This window comes from Carettochelys insculpta, chromosome 3, assembly GCF_033958435.1.
Source record: "Carettochelys insculpta isolate YL-2023 chromosome 3, ASM3395843v1, whole genome shotgun sequence".
NCBI lineage: Eukaryota > Metazoa > Chordata > Testudines > Carettochelyidae > Carettochelys > Carettochelys insculpta.
In genome coordinates, this window is record NC_134139.1 from 79,896,905 (window position 1) to 79,916,699 (window position 19,795).

A 19,795-nucleotide genomic window follows, 5' to 3' on the forward strand; every position below is an offset into this window, starting at 1 on the left:
CAAGACTCCTTCACAAATGAAGCTTTGCGTTGAAGCCCTCCATCACTGCACCCACCCACTCTTCATCCAGGGAGTTCCCACCTGAGCCTCCTCAGGGACCCTCACAAAAACAAAGGGGAGAGAAGATCTCAGTCTGTGGTCTCAAGCCATTCAGGCCTTTATAGGTTAAAAATCAGCATTTTCAACTCCTCCCAGAAACATGCCAGCAGCCAGGGCAGCTCACAGAACACTAGGGCAGCAGGGCTCCCAGTGTCGGATTCCGCTCCGTAAGCAGGTCGTCTTATTCTGCAAAACCAGTGGCTTTAGTGTTCGACTATGGCTTTAGTGTATAAACTGCATGTCAACGACTTAGGTAGAGCTCATTACAGGAGTCCATAGCAATTACCATGCCCATTTCTTGGACAGCCAGGTTCTAAAAAGATTTCAGTCACCCCGTCCTATACATTCAGAGAAGCACCATTTAGTTCTCATATGCCCCTATTAGTCCTTAGAAAGTGCAACTCCCTTGCTCCTTTTTAACTTGCCTTAATGAAGACCAAAGCATGACAAATGATAGAAAATTGAAAGCTGGTGTCACCTCCAAAACCAAGTGGCACCATCAGCCGTTTTCTCTAGCACCCCTAGACCTGATCAAGTCCCATCTGCACTTACAGGAAAGGGAGGAAAATTTCCAAACCACACCAGGCCTTGTCAGGACTCTTGTAAGCAAAGCTGAGCCAGCAGAAGTGCTCCTGCCATCTTCCTACTCCCTGCGAGAAATCCAGAAAGAGGAAAATCCATGAGGCTTTGGGAGGATCTCCCATGTGCCTACTCCTTGGGAATACTTCTGTGCCAAACGTCAAGGATCCGAGAAGCAACTCCAGAATCTTGAAGGACAGATAGCATCTCCGTTGGCAACTCTTAACTCAGGCAAGGCTGCTGCTACAAGGTGAGGTATATTGCTCTTCGATATTTGCTCTGGGAGGCAGAGTAGCACATACCAAAAGGCTAGAGGTGCTATATTCTGGCACTACCTATGGTTAACATCAATTCCGGTTTCCACCAGGCATCACTTCAAACCAGATTCATGCTGCCCCACTCTATGAACCCAAACCTACATACACCTAATTGAGGATTAGGGATTACAATACTCAGGCCAGCTCCCAGTGAAGCCAGGCAAACTCCTGCTGAGGTCAGTGGCAGTTCTGCCTGAACGAGGACTGAGTGGAAGCTGAACAGGAAACTCAGGATTTGGCTTAACAATAACTATTTCAGTTAAAAAAAAAACTGATAAACTTTGAAGCACCAAACTTGTGCATTTTCTTCTACGGCATCAGAAGTCTTGTCAAGCAACAGGTCATTAATAGAACTCTCACTCAGTTTTCATAACTAACCATGAGCTACCGCAGTATTAAATGACCGTAAAATGCTAATCACATGAATGAAATTCAAAGGTAACCCTCCTCCTCTTCCAGTTCAAAATAAACATAGTACGGGTGTTCCTAAAAGCATCGTGACAAATGATAATGCTGTAGGGAAAAGAGACAAGGGAAACCAATGGAATAGGATATGCTTCTAAGGGGGAGTTGGTCTGTTGAAGAGATTTTCATTTTGATGGCAAAAAATGTTAATGGGTTGGCAATGAAATCACCAACATGCCCCAAATCTATATAACACCTAACCATCACTGCCAGGGAGAAGCAAGGGAAAGGTGTAGCGAGCTGTACTTTCAGCTTTACAGGACAGAGTAATTCCCAGTCCAGTGTTCCCAGTAGGCTGTGCACTTGGGTGGCCACCCAGCTGATTAGCAGAGCTCCTGTAGCCGCCCACAATGGGCAACATGTGTTCCCATGGGTGGTGAAATGTATTCCACCTGTGGGTAGGAAAAATTAGAGGGAACACTGCCCCAGTCCTACACCATCAGGGCTAGATGTACTTCGTCCAGACACACTCCACCCAAAATGGGGGCAAAGCATGGGCTACAAGTGAATAGTTCTGATTGCTTTAAGTGCCTAAACAGCAGGGTAGGTAATCACTACTTACTGGCCAGTGGGCATTTGTCTATCCCATTTGAACAGGCACGGGTACTGAGCCAGGTAAGTTAAACGTTATTCCTGCACGGATTATGCTGAAGTCCCTAGCAGCTCAAAACATATGCAGTGACAAGGGCAAAAACAACTCCCCACCCACTACACAGAGAATCCAGAATACTCCCTAGGCGTGGGAGCCAGGCTCGTCTGTAGCATCACCAAAAAAGCCAAAAACAAACAAACCCCAAGCAGCCCTGTAGCCTTAAAGGCTAACAATTTTAATTTACTAAGTAATGAGCTTTCGGGGGTAGATCTGGAGAAGTGAGCTGTACCCATGAAAGCTCATTACCCAACAGACAAAACTGCTACTGGGCTGCTTGTTTTGAGAGTATTCTTTAATTGAGGAAACACTGCAAGGGGTCTCAACTTGGACAACTGCCTTCAACGTCCTGGTCACTAGTTAACCCTGGATTCGTTGTGCCATCAGTGACTGGAGAAAAGTTTCAAGCCGAAGCCAGCAACAGTAGCACAGGTGTGCAAGCTGCTCATGAACACAGCGGAAAGGGAAGGCTACAGACAGGTTAAGTGCTGGTTAACTGCAAAGTGTAAGTTGGCAGTGGAATAAATCTTGTATCAATAGCACTCATACCATTACAAACCAGGAGCAATGGCCAATCTTAATCGTTGGCAATATACAGCAGCACAATGGAAACCATACAAGGATATCAGCACCCTGGGTCACGTGGTGATCCCTAGCTAGGTCTGTGACCCATACTGCCACCTCAAAGGACATAAATATAAATTTGAAATAAAATGTCAAAGTTGTAAGGCGCCCAGGCCTTTCAGACGTCAGGATGTTGCCTTCCCACATATCAGAGGAGTAGCCATGTTAGTCTGTCGTCGCAAAACTGAGAGGTCCTGTGGTACCATATAGACTAACAGATTTAATGGAGCAGAAACTATTGTGGGAAAAGACCCGCTTCGTCAGATGCATGGAGTGGTAACCTGCCTCTGGCATTTCCACTCCTTGCAGCTGACGAAGCGGGTCTTTGCCCATGAACACTTATGGTCCAATAAATCTGTTAGTCTCGAAGGTGCCACAGGACTTCTTGTTGCCTTCCCACAGTCAGTCATTCATCTGTGTGACATTACACATCACGACCCATCAAAATGCCGCAGCACAGCTGCTTGTTTAACAGAATGCCCTCCCACCCCGCTCCTCTTTTTTCTAAGCTTGTTTATTTTGGCACAATATTACAAGAGGGGGAGAGAGATCTGTTTTTCCTCAGCATCTTCACAATAGGAGCTCTCCCTATTTATGTGGGTGAGGGAGAAAGGTTTCAGCCTTGGAGCCCTTGCATGTGTCAGTGACGATAAGCAACACGGCTATGCAGAAATCAATAAGCTGACTGATCAGAGCCTGGCGACTCTTCGGAGGAGCCGTTCCGTGCACACGCACAGGGGCTGAACATCTGTCAGGCAAACAAAAAGCAAACCAAGCGGAACAAAGGAGAGGATTATTTTCACTCAAGTTCTTCTTCAGTCTCAGCAGGCAATGTTCAAGCCGCTCTAGCATTCAAACCCAGAGGCCTTATGGAGTACGGGCTATCCAGGAAATGCCAAACACGGTTACCAAAAGACAAAAGGGGCAAAGAGAAAAAAGTAGATATGGAAAATTCAGAACATTCTATAGACTCAGAAGCGGGGGGGGGAAGAAACTGCAGGGCCCTGAAAGACCTGATGACAAATCTCAACTCTAGCATATGGAACTATTTTAATATCTTACTTTCATATTGCACGTTTGCTAAATGCTAGTGGTCAAAGCAAAGCGTGATATTCAGGGCTCCATTGGGAATCCCTTATTCACGCTGGGGATTAATTACTCACTTGAGTGATGATTACCTGCTCACCTACAGAAGCAAAGGGGACACTATCTGGCCCCAAGATCTCTGTGAAGCAGGTTCTGCACCCCCAGGCTACACTACATCTACACTAGCCCCTTCCTTTCGGAAGGGGCAACTTAATGAGGCACTTTGGAAGATGCTAATGAGGTGCTGACATGAATACACAGTGCCTCATTAGCATAATGGCGGCTGCACCTGATTCGAAAGTGCCGCTTTGGGAACGCACGCCGCCCGTGTAGACAGGATCCTTTTGAAAGGACTCCTGGACTTCGAAAGCCCCTTCTTTTTATTTGGCTTTCCCCTTTGGTGTCCTGGCTAGTGTAGACATAGCCCGTGTGTGCACAGCAGTGTTATTTCAAATAAGCTATGCTGGAAGAGAACTGGGACTTTAAGAGAACTACCATCAAATATTGTGAGTTCATTCCAAAAGGTTGTAACACAACTGACAACAAGCTATGCTGTAATAGAAATAAGAAAAAAAAATCCATGCTCTCAGAATTAAATAGCATTCAGCATCTGCATATTAGTTCAGAATTTGGCAGTGGGAGACAAGGATCTGAGCAATCTCCAGCAAAACCCACAAACTAAGAGCCATACAGACTATGAGACAAATCCTGTTTGCCTTCCAAGTGGCTTTCATATTTTTTATGGTATCCTTCTGCCTAAAAGGCATGGGGCTCCTTTACTGGAAGCCTCATCTTCCCTTCCCTCTTACTCCCCCTTAACAAACAGAAGTACTTTTCTCGGGGCTTACTTTTAGGAAGTTGTACTTTCTCTGCCCTAAAATATTTTAGGCCTGGCCATCTCTTTTTTCTGGGGACAGCAACAGTGGGGCCCAACTTCCCACATCGTTCCTTGCTGCTAACTCCACTGGCTCTGGTGCCTTGCTCACCTTTTCCTCACACCTCCCTCAAGGAACAGGATGGCAGGACAGATCTCTGAGGCTCCCCTTTACTCAGGAGACATTTTACTGACTGGGAGGGTTGGGGGAGAGAGCAGACTGTCAGGATACACTTTTCACAGGATTGGAGGAGGCAGCCAAACCTCCCAGACTAGTGAAGTCTAACAGGACAGAGCTTATTTCACTCTTGCATCCTCCTTCCACGTCATGAAAAAAATGGAGCAACAGAGCTTCATTCAGGCAGTTATGTTGTGCGTATGCCAGAAGAACAGTGCAGTAGGACAGGGAAGGAGACTGCATCCTAATGCAGGGCATAATAAAATAAACTCGAGTGGTATGGTTGTTGTCACTTCAACTACAAATACTTAAAAGCAAGGGGACCATTTCTACTCTTTTCCAGATAGATAAACACGCACTGAAGAGAGCTCCAGAATACAACTAATGCTGTCATTGGGGTAACAGTAAAAAATAAGAACACAGAAGTCTCAGAATAAGTTTTCTTTCTTCTAAGATTTTTCCACTGTCTTGCCCATCCTTTCCCTTCAAGAGCCAGTTTCCATTGTCTCATGCAGCACGTTATCCCCCCTCTTACATCCCAGTTGTAGCATGGCCAACCCTTGGGCTACTCCATATTTTTCTTTAAGCCCCAACTTGAATAAGGTCATGTAAAGAGGCTGTGTATTAGTTGAGGATCTAAAATAAAATAAAATAAAAATAAAAATAAAAAGCGTAAGCATCTCAACACAATGGCCACATCTACATGGGCAGGTCAGAGAAACCTCAGCAGTACCTCTATTGACCGTCTACACACAAAAACAGATCTAAAGAGCAAGACTCTCTGTTGACAGATTGCAGCCAGCCTGCCCGGGCCTCTCTTGACAGAACAGATGGCCGGAAGCTCTGCAAACAGGGCTGCCCATGGAACCAGAAGCCCTCTCTGTTGACAGAAGTGTCTACACGGGCACTCTGTCGACAAAACTATCAACAGTGGCACTATTCCTGATCAGGAACTGGGATAACGCTCCCGACTGAACAGAGTTTTGTTGACAAACTCTTGACAGAGCGCTTTAACTGTGTAGGCGCTTGGCAAGTTTTGTTGATGAAAGCCCAGTTTTGTGAACAGAAGCTGCCCGTGTAGATGCCGTCAAAGATTGTGGAGAAAAGATTGAAAGTGCGATGCCCTTAAGGCTCAGAAACCAGACAAGGAATTAAAAACTCAAAAGGTATTCTCTTTTTAAATTCTCATGATTTTTAAGCCAACCTCCTGATCTTGGGAGCTGGATAAACGACTTTTTTTTCCCTCAAAAGTGCTCTTGGTTGATAATACTGGTAAATAAACCAAGAAAGAATTTTTTTTTCTGAACACTGACCAAGAAACATTGATAGGCTAAAGAAAACCATACTAACTCGGTAACTCACTCCCTCTCTGTGCTTCACCAGAGAAGCTTCTGCTTAGAACTTTCATCAGCATTCTCCTAGGTTACTTTCTGCTACATTTTTAAAGAAACAAAGCTCACACCCTCACATTCAAAGGGCTTGTATATTTTGTAGAGAACAATCCTGCATAAGCCAGGAGATGAACTAAACCAGTGATCCTCAACTGGAGAACATATATCCTGGAATGTACACCAAGGTCTTCAAGCAGGTAATCAGCTCATTTAGATATTTGCCTAGTTTTACAACAGGGGTACATAAAGAGCACATGTGAAGACAATACAAACTAAAATTTCATACGACTTGTTTATATTGTTCTATATAACATATGCTGAAATGTAAGCACAATAGTTATACTCCAATTGATTTCTTTTGCTATATGGTAGAAAAGGGAAAGCAAGCCATTTTTCATAATAGTGTGTGGAGACACTTTTGTCTTTTAAGTCTGATTTTGTAAGCAAATAGATTTTAAGTTAGTTGAAACGTGGGGGGAATGCAAATCAATCTTCTAAAAAGGGGTACAGTAGTCTAAAAAGGTTGAGACACATGGAATTAAATGATCTGATTGGTTGAGCTGTCTTAGCTTTCATTTGGCATGGATTCTGGGGGAAAAGAAAGCATTTTTAGCTTGTCTGGGTTCCCCTCCTCCTCAGTTTTACTTTGATATGTGAAATTTGGGCAAAATTCTTCATTTCATGGGATCTCAACCCCCGACCATACATTCGTCCTTGGTACAGCTGTGATAATAAGTCTTTTTCATCTCTCTCAGAGGTCATATTTGGTTTTGGGAATGCTGGTAGCAGTTCTAGCTCCCTGTCTATTAATAAGCCAATTCTACAAAAGCTGTTCTTCGGCGCTAAGGTATGTTTTCTTTTAAAAAAAATATACAAGACCAAAAGAAAGCTCGACACAAATTATGTATTTTTACCTAAGAGGCTACGACAAGAGTACATACAACAGACATCTTTGCCAATTACTTCTCAAAGCACAATTCAGCATCTGATCCTCCCTATTCTAGCAGCAGTTCCAGATGATGGATATTGACCATAACTTCCGAGGGATACAGTGAAAGTAGTGGCTCTATTCTGACTGTAGATCAGGGCTGGTCCTTGGCAATTGGTGGCCCTGGGCAGATTTCATCAGCCCCTTGAAAATGGCGGCCCCCACAATAATGCCGAGCCCCATGCTCTGTCCCAGAGCCGCATCTAGCAACTGGCTCAATCCTGGATCGTGCAGCATGGCGGGGGCTGACCCGGAGGGAGTGCCTGCTTGGGAGTGTGCAGCACAGGGGAAAGCTGTATGCCGAGACAGGAGCCGAGCCCAGCAGGCCAGACCAGTTTTTTGGTGGCCCCTTGAAAGTGGTGGCACCAGGTGACTGCCCAGCTTGCCAGTCCCTAAGACCAGCTCTGCCATAGATATCTTCTGAATGATATTTCCATGCTTTCAGCTTCAGGCCTACCATGCTTCAATGCTTAGCTTTAGTCTTTAGCTATAGAAAAAGAAAGCAGCGCTATTGGTAGCAGATCAGATAGGTAAGTAGGTATCATCCCCCAAATCTAATGGTTTTAAGAGAATTTGATGCTCTTCAAATGTTCAGGATTATAAGCTGTAGGTGTGCTAAAGACTGATGTGAAACTTGACGTGACAAATGAGGCAGGGGCTCTGTACGTGCCTACAGAGGGTATGTCTATTCAACCAACTTTTGTTGAGGAAACATGTCAACATGCAGCAGTCACCATAGTATGCTTACACTTGCTCCTTCTGTTGACACTGTGTCCACATCTTTAGCTCCCCCGTTGACAGCAGGAGCAATGCCCTGTGGTAGTATGTATCCCATAATGCCTGGCATCATCATTTGTCGCTTGGTGTTGTGGGACCTCAGAGCAAAGTGCTGGGCATCTTGGGACTGGGCAAAATGTCCTGTCAGACACTGCTTTGTTCTGGGGCTTCTGCCATCCTTTCACTCTCTTTTCCAAGCCGCCATCCCCTGCTGCGCACTCTGGCATCTGCGGTGACAAAGACTGGATCCCTTGTTCTCTCATGCACTCTGTTAACTGTGCCAAGGGCCTCACACATGGCAGCAGAGATCATCTCGAGGTTAGACAGAGGAAGAGGATTTGGAGGAGTTTGACAGTGCACATGATACGGACAGCAGCAACCTGTCATTGCATTTGGCGCACTTAGAACTGCTGTACGGGGTAGACCATTACTTCTGGGCTAGGGAAACTGGTGCTGCTTGGTGGGATTCCATCATGATGCAGGTGTGGGATGAAGACCAGTGGCTACAATTTTTTAGGTTGTGTAGAGCTACCTTCCTGGAGACATGGGCTGAGCTGGCCTTTGAACTGTGGTGCAATGACACTCGAATGAGAGCTGCCCTCTCAGTAGAGGAGCATTTGGCAGGTGTGTGGAAGCTGGCACCTCCTGATTGCTACCAGTCAGTTGCAAATCATTCTGGAGTGGGGAAGTCTATCAGTGGGCCTGTACTGCTGCAAGTGTGTATGGTAATAAATTGCACCCTGCTACAGAGGACGATGGTTCTGGGAAATGTGCTTGAGACAGTGGCTGACTTTGAGAACAAGAGATTTCCCAAGGGTGGGGTGGTGCAGGGCACCATATGGCATGCATTCCGTCATTAGCACCAGCCCACCTTGCCATCAAGCACACCAACAGGACGGGATACTTCTCAATGGTGCTGCAGGTGCTTGTGAATCAGCACAGGCATTTCACAAACAAATAAATATCGACACAGTAGTCTGAAGAGGTGCACAATGTAGGAATCTTTGGGAACACTGGCCTGTACAGAAAGCTGCGGTTAGGGACTTTCTTTCCAGATTGCAAGATTACAGTGGGGCGGGGGGGGAGGGATGTGGAAATACCCATTGTGTCCCTGGGAGACCTGGCTTATCACTTGCAGGTCTAGCTCATGAAACCGTAGGGAGGTCCCAGGACAGCAGTAAGAAGAATTTTAGCAACAGGCTGAGAAGGTGCCGCATGATGGTCAAATGTGCCTTGGGGAGATTGAAGGAAAGATGGAGGTGTCTCTGTGGCAGCCTGGACCTCACTGAGGACAATATTACCATGGTGATTGTGTCCTGTACTTTGCATAATTTGTGTGAATAATGAGGAATTGCTTGCTTGGGTAGAGCACAAAAGCACAGCCCTTGGCTTCAGAATTTGCGCAGCCAGAGCCTCAGAGGAGCTCAAACACCTGTTGTCAACATCCTGGAGGCTTTGAGTGGGTAGTGAAAGGAACTTCTAAGAGTTGCTTCCACACGCAGTTTCCCCTTCCCATTTAAGGCAATACAATTGGGAAAATGCCTTTAACGCCTGCACATGGGATCACAGTGACTGATCTCGGATGTTACCGTAAATAAAAGCACAGATTCATTCTAAAAAAGTGTGCCTTTATTCATTAGAAAACACACTGACCTGAAATGAAGCTTCCCCCTATGCTGGCCCCAGTAAGGAAGTTACTGTCAAAGAGTTACAACTCACAAATGGGTGCAGATCCAGGCATCATATTCACAGTGCGGAGAGGATGCAGAATGCATAGAAAAAAATTGGAGTCCCCAGGAAGGAAAAGGAATGGGAGGTTGGGGGAGTGTTTGCAGGACAGGCAATTTTGAATCTGCCATGCAGGGGGGAAAGGTACCCTGTGTCTGCTCACTGTGCTGCTTCACTATCCCCTTTAGGATCTCAGTCTGTTCCTCCGTGACCCTCATAACGCCTTCTGGGGCCTGGCAAAGGAAGGCCTGGTTGTCCTTGTGGTTCCTGAACTCCTTTCCAAGTGCTGTTTGCAATATCTGCACTCAATGACTCCATTTTTCCACAGGAGCAACTCCTTATCTGCAGCAGGCACTCCAAGGCACCGTGCAACAGGACTGCCAAGGTCTCCGGTACTGCCCACAATTCATAAAAATAAGTCATAACATTGAGACTTGCATGGTACACATTTCACTTTTACAAACCCCTTTCCCAACATTTTCCACTCACTGGCCTGCTGACCCTTGAAACGAGCAAGCATCTTAATCATGGTGAGTGAGGGGAAGGTGGTGTCGGTAACTGTGCATACAGACAACAAATTGCAGTCATGTCATGGTTAGAAAATTCCCTTTGCAGAAACAAACGTTGTTCTAATTAAGCCAGTCTTCTCCTCAGGGGGGTAATGCCCTGGCAGACATCTCCCTGTTCGGAGTAAGCAAGCAAACCATGCATAACCTCTCCAAGCACGAGACTTCTGCCTGCTCCATGGGCAGTCCACCTCTGTTGTGCTTTGGTTCCTGCACAAGTGATCAACGAATGGTACGGGCCAGTGTCCTACAATGGGGGAGAGGACAAAGCAGTATTCACCTCACGACTCTGAGGACGGGCTTATCTAAGTGCTTTATTCTTCGCTCTGCCCTGCAGCATGTTCTTCTCATACCCCTTTTCACTCAAAGCTTGAGAAATGTGCCAGTATGTGCCACAGTCCCTATGGGTCAGTCGCAGCTGGGACTGGACAGATTCCTCTCCCGATATACTGACCAGATCCAACAGCTCGGCAGTGGTCCAAGAGGGAGAGTGTTTGTTGCAATGTCCAAGCATGGGCATCTGGGAAGATGCTATGAGACCACTGCACCCTGAGCCAGCACGGAAGGGGTGGGACTTTCCAGGTGCTTAGATAGCAGAATAAGGCATTTAAAATTTCCTGGGGCTTGCAAAGGGCCAGGACAGGTAGCTGATCACCGGGCTGTAGGGTACCAGCATTCAAATTGCTGACCAGAGTGGCTGCTTCGGAATTGTGGGACACTTCCTGCAATCTGAAATCAGCAACACAACACCTTGGCATGTCGATGCTGCATATTTGTTGATGACACAGGCAGGAGAAAAGACCAGAGTCCCTTATGCAGCTGAAAGTTCTTTGTCAATGAACATGGCCATTTTTGGTGACAAAAGTTGCATTGCAGTGTGAAAGCTCACGCACTTTTGTTGACAGTGCGTTTCCCCTACAACATTTGCCAGTATACACAAGCTGTGATACAAGTCATTTCTACTCTGGGTAGATAAGAAGCTGCTTCAGACAAAGAAAGGGCAAGGTGGAGATGGATCCAGGGTAAAGGGTACAGACTTACACACTTAAGCTATGTCTACAGTAGAAGGCTTTGTCTCCAAAACCCGTGTGGCATATGCATTCCCAAGGTATTCGGTAGACAGTAAACTGACAGAACGTGGCACTTCCATCAACACCATTCTGCTGCTCCCCCACGAGGCAGAACACTTTGGTCAATAGATTCTGGCAACAGAAAGCCGGCCTGGACTTTCCAGGGGCCCTGAAGCCCTGTCTGTCAGAGGGCCACTAGGCAGCCTAGTTTGCTGTGCATGGGTTGGTTGTTTTGTTGAAAGAGCAACCGGGCAGTACGGCCAGTCTGTCAACAGAGAGGATCACTCTTTTGATCTGCATGGTGGTCTGGCTGTGATCTGTTGACAGAAGTTTTGTCAGAAGAAATATTCTCACAGAAACTTCTATCGACAGATCGCTCTAGTGTAGACATAGCCTAAGCGAGATGTGCGTTTTGTCTGGCCAAGTCTTTTGTGCTCAGAGATAGAGGAAGTTATCCTATTGGGATGAGGCAGCTGAAAGCACTATAATGGATTTCTTTCTGTAAAAAGTGAATAAATACCCGCAACTAAAACACAAAGAGCATATTCTTTAGAGGAACTGAGCAACCCCCCACTCCCCTCAGCTTCAGTGGGAGATGGGGTTGTTCAACACCAGGCCCTTAGTTCTTAAATGTCTAGCTGTCTTCAGTAGACACTATTACTGTGTCTATGGGAAAGTTGAATTGGTTAGCAATTGTCTTCCGATTTGCCTTCATTTGCGTACCATTAAGAGATGATGTGGGAATGCATGAAATTTGCTAGAGTTTCAGCACAGAAAAATGTAATTACTCAAGCCTGAATTTATGCATTGGTGGGAGAAACCCTTCCCCCCCGCAAAAAAAACAAAACAAAAAAACCAGAAACCAAATGTTCACTTTGTGAATGAGGTCAGCTCACTAGAGAGAAGGAAGGGAGGACAAATAGTCCCAGACTGTGAGAAACAGTTACCAGATCAATCTAAATCAATTAAAGGATGACAGACGGGCAAATCTGAATTGTGCTGCGATGGCAAATATAATCTCTTTCCCACCAAGGTAAGAACATGCTTTTCAAGAAGGAAGCTTGAGAGAAAGAGAAAAAGAAAAGCATTTTTATTAAGTCTGCTCAATGGGCAGGGGCCTGCTGGCATGGAAGCAATTTCCCTTAAACAGGTTTCACGGTAGTGTGATGCTGAAAAGTGGAAGGGGTGAAGGAATTGTCACCAGCTGGTAGGTGGCAACCCTGCGCTAATAAGTAAAATACATCCATAAAATATGGAGAAGGGAAAGAGGGAAGTGGTAAAAGAAGAAAGGAGTGGGGGGTAAAATATCGTGATTCCTAACAATCATTTGTTTAAAAAAGTAGGTTTGGGACAGCTTTGTCAGACGAGGGCTTCCTGGGGATTTTCATAGCTAGAGAAAATCTTGTTCGCCGCTGGGGATGGGGAACTGCACAAAGGACAAGCTGGGCTAGAAGCACAACTACTATGCTCTCTTACTAGCATTTCTTTATTAAAAACCAATGGAACCTGATAAATTGAGTTGGGACAGTTCACAAAGAATACATACCCTGTCAGCAGTCTCACGTCTGCTATTTTGCTGAAATGCCCATTTATCTTCTAAAAATTTGATTGTGGTGTTTCAGTTCATTAAAACTACAATGTAATGAATAAAAGATTAATAGATACATCAAGCTGATGGACTATGGGCCAAAGACCTGCAGAGAAATCTGTAGGGCCACCAATAAGCTGCAGCCATCTTTAGCGCAGGAGCATGGTGTGAACTACATGTTCCACATTAGAATGGCCATACTGTTACGGACCAGTGGGCTATCTACCTCAGTATCCTGCCTTCTGACAGCAGCCAGTGCTTCAGAAGGAATGAACAGAACAGACAATTAAGTGATCAATCCCCTGTTGTCTCAGCATTACGCAGTTCGAGGCTGTGGTCATCCAGAGCAGGTTGCATTCCTGATTGTTTTGGCTAATAACCACTGATGGACTTACCCTGCATGAATGCATCTGCTTTGTCTTTGGTCTTTCACATCACCACCTTGAAATGAGTTCCACAGGTCGGTGCATTATATGAAGAAGTACTTTCTTTTGTTTGTTTTAAACCTGGTACCTATTAAGTTCATTGGGTGACAACCTGGTTCTCGTGTTACATGAAGGAGGAAATAACACTTCCTTATTAACTCTCGCCACATTATTCATGAGTTTACAGAAACCTCTTGAATCCCTCTCTCTCCATTCATCTCTTTCCCAAGATGAGCAATCCCAGATTTTAAAATCTCTCCTCATAGGGAAGATGTTCTGTACCCCTAATCATTTTTGTTCCCCTCTTATGCACTTTTTCCAGTTCTAAAATCTATTTGGACACAGTGACTAGAATTGCATACTGTATTCAAGGTGTGCATGTATCATGGATTTATACAGTTGGATTAAGATATTGTCTATTTTATCACCTATCTCCTCCCTAATGGTTCCTAACATGGTTAGCTTTTTGAATATCTGCTGCCCATTAAACGACATTTTCAGAGAATTATCCACAGCACCAAGATCTCTCTCTCGAATGGTAACTGCTAAGTCAGATCCCCTCATTCTGTATGAAGGATGAAATCTACTGAGAAGTGTTTGATAAAATTCAGAGAAAAGTTACTAAGACAGGCTTGATCCTGCAGCTGTCTACTCCCACAAAGTGTGAGGTCAGATCTTCAGCTCCCATAAACTGGTGTAGTTCTTTTGACCTAAATAGCTGTATTATTTACACCAACTGACGATCTGGCCAATGTTTTATTTAAAGACATGGGTATGCAACTGAAAGCCTCAGAAATGAAAGTTTGCATGGGTAGAAAGACAGGAGCACAAAAGCAAGTATAAAAATGAGGGCTGAGAATTTCAGTTAACTCAAAACAATTTAACTTGATTAAAATTAGTCACAATTAATTGCAGTTATTACATTAAAATGGAATGCAGTTACAAATATTTTGAATGTTTGTCTACATTTTCAAAGATGCTGTGTTCTATTTTGCAATTGAAATTAAATTGTAGAGTACTCAGTTTATATTTTTATTATAAATATTTGTACTATGAAAAAATAGAATTTTTCAATTCCCCTCTTACAAATGGTGTAGTGTAGTCTCTAGCATGATTTTTATGTAACTATACTCAAAAACAATCTACAGCTTTAGAGTTTACAAGTCCACTCAGTCCTACTTATTGTTCAGCCAGTTGCAAAGATGAGGCATAATGCAGCCCATATTTTTAAAAAAAACAAACCAAAAACACACAATATCACCAGACAGCGAGAACAAGCATTCAACATGGCCCTGTAGTAGCTAGCATTGCAAGGTATTTAAAGCAGACATGCTAAACATTTGTATGCCTCTTTCATGTTTAAACTGGTAGAATGCACTCGTTTATTATTTTGATTACAAGTATCTGTACTTCAAAAAGAGATGCTGAACACTCTATGCCTTGCTTTTGGCATTGTAATTGAAATCAATTTTAAAATGTAGAAAGAATATCCAACGATATATAATAAATTTAAATTGGTGTTCTATTATTGTATAACTGTGTGATTAAAATTGTGATTAATTTTGTAATTGTTTGATATCTCTAACAAAAACTGATATTAGTTTAGGTGGGACGGAGGAAAGAGATACAGTACGTGATAGGCTTTCATGGTTGTATGTACCCCTAAAAACTGGAAAACAAACAAACAAACCTGTGTACTGTAGTTATCTTTCATGAAAACCTTTGATAACAGGAGCACTAATTAAACGGTTAAGATTTTGTTCATCAGGCTGATTGCCTTTTGCATTTGCCTTAAGATAGAACTGCCATACGAAACTTTCTGGTGGTAAGAATGGAAAGATTTTTCCTTTCAACTAATTTAAAAAAAAAAAAGAAAAGAAAAACAATGACGACCACATGAATTACTGTCTCAGGTGCTGATCCTGCATTTGGATCCTGATGTGTTCACTTGATGTCTTAAAAAAAGTTGAAGAAAGTCACTTAATTCATCAAAAGAATTTTTAAATTGTGTCAAGGTTACTTACAATTGGCATCTGTGAAAAAATATAAATAATTTCTTAAGGGGGTGGGGGTGTGACAATTAAATGACTTTCAACCTGGAGTAAAACATCAGGTGCATTATTTCTCAGTGGGAAGGAATCAGCTGGTGAAGCTTTGGTTATGTCATGAATTTTTGCCTGATGTTTGCTAATTTTTTTTTATTATCAAGGCTTGCAACAAAGCTAAAAAGGTAGAAACGTGGCAGGTTTTCACCACTGTTCTGGAGAAAAAGTCATGGAAATTGGACAGTGTCTGAGACCACTCCCCAGTCCGCCAGACTTCCTACCCTTACTGCTGCCAGTCCAGCTTCACTGGAGGCAGCAAAGGTATTTGGTGGAGCACTAGTTTGTGTAGACAGGCAACTGGCATGTGGATCATCCTTTAATTTTCCTCTGGTGGCTGCTTGCATTGTGTCTCCACTAGGACTCTCACTGCTTATAGCTCTGGTGAAGCAGAACATCTGGTAGCAGAGATGGGAACATTTTAGCCAAAAAGGCCCATTATAGAGAAAGCAGTAGGAGCATATGGCCCATTTAGACAAGCCTCTCAGCACATACTTCACTTGAAGCACATTAGTAGTTGAGTAGAGAAATGGATCTGTACATAGAGTATGTGAAGTTAAGCATGTGATTCAGACATTTCAAGGCCAAAATGGACCACTCTAATCACGTGGTCACACCTATTGCACAACAAGCCAAAAAGCTCACCAGCAACTGTTGCAGGGTGCTACTAATGCAGATCTGCAGGTAGCTGTGAACCATTTTTATGGATCAGAGGCAGACAAAATTTTTACCCATGCAGGGTCCCATAATTTCTGACTAGGTTATAACAGCTCTATTAGAAAACCCTCTAGTCTTGAAGATGACAAGGGACAGACAACTATTTCCTTTGGCAGTTTGTTCCATTGATTAATCACACAAAAATCGTTAGGCTTAATATGTGGGTAACTGGGTGAAATTCAACAGCGTGGGTTATGCAGTAGATTAGACTTAAAAGATCTCTTCTGGCATAAAACACCGAATCAATCATTCTTGTAACTCTTTCTTTTCTCGTTCTTTTAACTCTTGAACATCCATTTTGAAGTGTTGACACCAGAACTGGACATAGTACAGGAAGCATGGTTGACCTAATGCCATCAGAGGTAATACCACCTATGTTTCTTCTTCATATTCCCCTAAGAGCATAATAGATGTTTGTTCGTGTCTTCTTCACTACCGTATTGCACTGCGAGGTTATGTTCAATTGGTTTTCTAGTATTTTTCCTTCACATCTCTAATATAGTCCCCCTATCTTGTAAGTATGACCTACATTGTTTGTTCTTATACACATACCTTGCCTTTGGCTCTATTAAAAAGGTTGACTCGTATAACCTACTAATTATTTAATCACTTCCCCAAATGTGTGTGTCACAGGCAAATTGTACAAGTCATCATATTCTCTTTCAGACCTTGGAAACAAGGATTAACTCTTTTTTACCAGTCTGGTTCTCTAGTACATCTTAATGAGAAAGCAGAACTCACAGCTTAATCCTCCTTGTTCCTAACAATGAGATTTCTTTCACCTGTATATTCTTTTTTTCAAAATCTGTTGATTTTATGAGTGTACTCACAAGAGCAGTTTCTAGGGAAAGATTTGATTTCTTAAATGGATTGTTAAGATGGGTCATATTGGCTATGTCTACATTACAAAAATAAACTTCAAAGTTGCTTACAAAAATAACAAAGTTGAATGTCTACACACACCAGGGCACTAGTCCATTCCCAGGAATGGAGTAAGGACTTTGAAGTTGGGCTCCCTACTTTTCCCAGTTAACTTTGAAGTAAGGGAAAATACACGTAGACTCTCTGCTGGTTACGTTGATGTAGTGCCTAACTTTGAAGTTGGTTCCTAGTGTAGACACACCCATTGGCATTTCTCTAACACCTTTTACTCAAGCATCTGAAAGGAAACAGGGACGTGCCATCTTCAGTTCAACCTTTTTTTAAACACCATTGTTCTTAACACAGTAGTTTGCCAACAGGATCCTAGAACGTCTTCCCTGACCCACGTGGGCAGGGTTAAAGAAGTATGTTCACAATACATACTGGTAGCCTACGACTAAGTGCTTTTACATGGAGATACCTAAACTCCCAAGATAAAATCCTAGTGGAGACAAAGCACTGTAATTTTTACCTCCACATAAGTAGTAAACAAAACCCTAAGCACGAGGGTGGGTTAGAGGTGACCTTGACTAGCTGCACTGTGGTCATAACTGTAAAATTCTAGTATCGGAGGGGTAGCCGTGTTAGTCTGGATCTGTAACAGCAACGAAGGGTCCTGTGGCACCTTATAGACTAACAGAAAAGTTTTGAGCATGAGCTTTCGTGAGCACAGACTCGCTTCATCAGATGCTGAAGTGAGTCTGTGCTCACAAAAGCTCATGCTCAAAACTTTTCTGTTAGTCTATAAGGTGCCACAGGACCCTTCGTTGCTGTAAAATTCTAGTGGAGAGAAGGCACCAGCAGTTATGTCCTCAATGTAGCTAGTTAAAGTCACCACATTTATGGTGGTCAAAGAGAGGACAGTGTTGGGGAAGTGGAGGAGGAATAGTCGGGGGGCATGTGTGTACTTGGCAATATTTGGGGGGGGGGGTGCGGAGGCCTCACCCTTGATTGGAGAGGGGCAATGCTGCTCCCTGTCACAGTGGCAGCCACAGACCTGGATGTGGCAACAGTACCTCGCTGCAGGGCTCTCCCACTCCGCAGGGCTGGGGCCTGGGTGGATGGGCTCCAGCAGCTGAGAAGGGAGAGGGACCAATCATATGCAGGGAAGGGACCAGTCGAGAATCTTTGAGTTGCAACATCTGCTCTGCAAGACTCCTGGACATTACCTAGTATTTATAACATCTGCTCAGATGGAGAATCAAAAGCCAAGCAATGTCAGGGAAGACCTGGACATATGGTAACCCTAGTTAAGGTCAACTCTATCCCATCCACATGATGGGGTTTATCTCCGCTACCTCCTCGCAGGTGAAAATTACAGCATTTTGTTTCCATTAGGATTTTACCTTGAGAGAATTACCTGTATATAAACACATACCTATTTTTGAAGTGAAGACTCTGAGACCCCATCAACATCAGCCTTTTAGCAACACTTTGGGTAAGTTGATGTTTATGGGAAGATTGATAAGCTGGTGGTTGATCTTCCCAAGTTTGATTTATCCTGCCCATTGGGGACACACTAAATCATAGACAAAGAGGGCTGGAAGGGACCTCAGGAGGTCACCTCGTCCAGCCCCCTGCTTCAAACAGGATCAACCCCAACTAAGTCATCCCAGGCAGGGCCTTGTCAAGCTGGAACTTAAAAACCTCCAGGGATGGAGAATCCACCACCTCTCTAGGCAATGCATTCCAATGCTTCACCACTCTCCTAGTGAAGTAGTTTTTCCTAATATCCAACCTACACCTCCCCCTCCAAAACTTCTGACTGTCATGGCATCACCATCGACCCTAGTACTCAGCAGTCGTGAAGAGTAAGGGAAGTCGATGGGAGAGTCTCTCCCATCAAACTCCTGCTCTGTGCACAGCAGCAAAATGGATTTTAGATAAGTCGACTCCAGCTATGCAATTCTTGTACCTGGATTTGTGTATCTAAAACTGATTTTACCTTAGTGTAGACCTGGCCTTGGAAACAAAGCTTAAACATGGTTGCAAACAATTCTACTGTTTTCAGCCTACACTTCTGCCACCCACCCTGAAAATTTCCTACTGTTCCTACCACTGGTAGGAATGGAGGGCATGTTACCATAGACAGGTTGCCAGCTACCTGCATTTTAGCCACTGTGTTGTCTATCCTGGGCAGCATTAGCTGAAATACCTACACCAGTTGAGCAGTGGCAACAGGAGGACATGTTAGAAGAACAACTGTAGGATAGCCACAGCTATGGCAGACAAGGCAACAAGGTCCGTGGATACAGACTAACACAGCTACCCCCTGATACTTGCTTCTTATCATAGAAATAATGACAAATCTATTACACCCCTAGATAATTAAAAAGGCAGGAATTAAAAAAAAAGAAAATCTACATACTCTCTCCTCCCCTCTATTACGATTTTTTTTCTTTCTAGTTTGCTTGGACAGTGAAACACAGAGCACATGGTTGGTCTATACTTAACTACTGAATAAGCCCCAGATGAATTTGCAGTACAAAAAAAAAAAAAAAAAAGGATGAGGAAACTTGTGAAAAACCAGACTGCTTGATGCAAATGCAACGCACATTTTATTTGCTACAGAGGAAGTAGTTTCTCTTCTGACTTCCCACCTTGCTGTGAGATTTACTGAGACCCCAACTGGAAAGTTCAGGACAACCTCC

The 19,795-nt window shown here is 43.9% G+C and overlaps 1 protein-coding gene across 4 annotated transcripts in view; it reads right to left on the bottom strand.

Moving 5' to 3' along the window:
* Nucleotides 1-19,795, bottom strand: part of FAM120B (family with sequence similarity 120 member B) — a 155,632-nt gene that overhangs the window by 13,463 nt on the left and 122,374 nt on the right. The window contains exon 13 of one of the 4 annotated variants that reach the window (XM_074990208.1): nucleotides 652-749. The exons of the other annotated variants lie outside the window; for them this stretch is intronic. The gene's annotated coding sequence lies outside the window, so the exon portion shown is untranslated. The remainder of the gene's footprint in view (nucleotides 1-651; nucleotides 750-19,795) is intronic. 4 annotated transcript variants of the gene reach the window in all.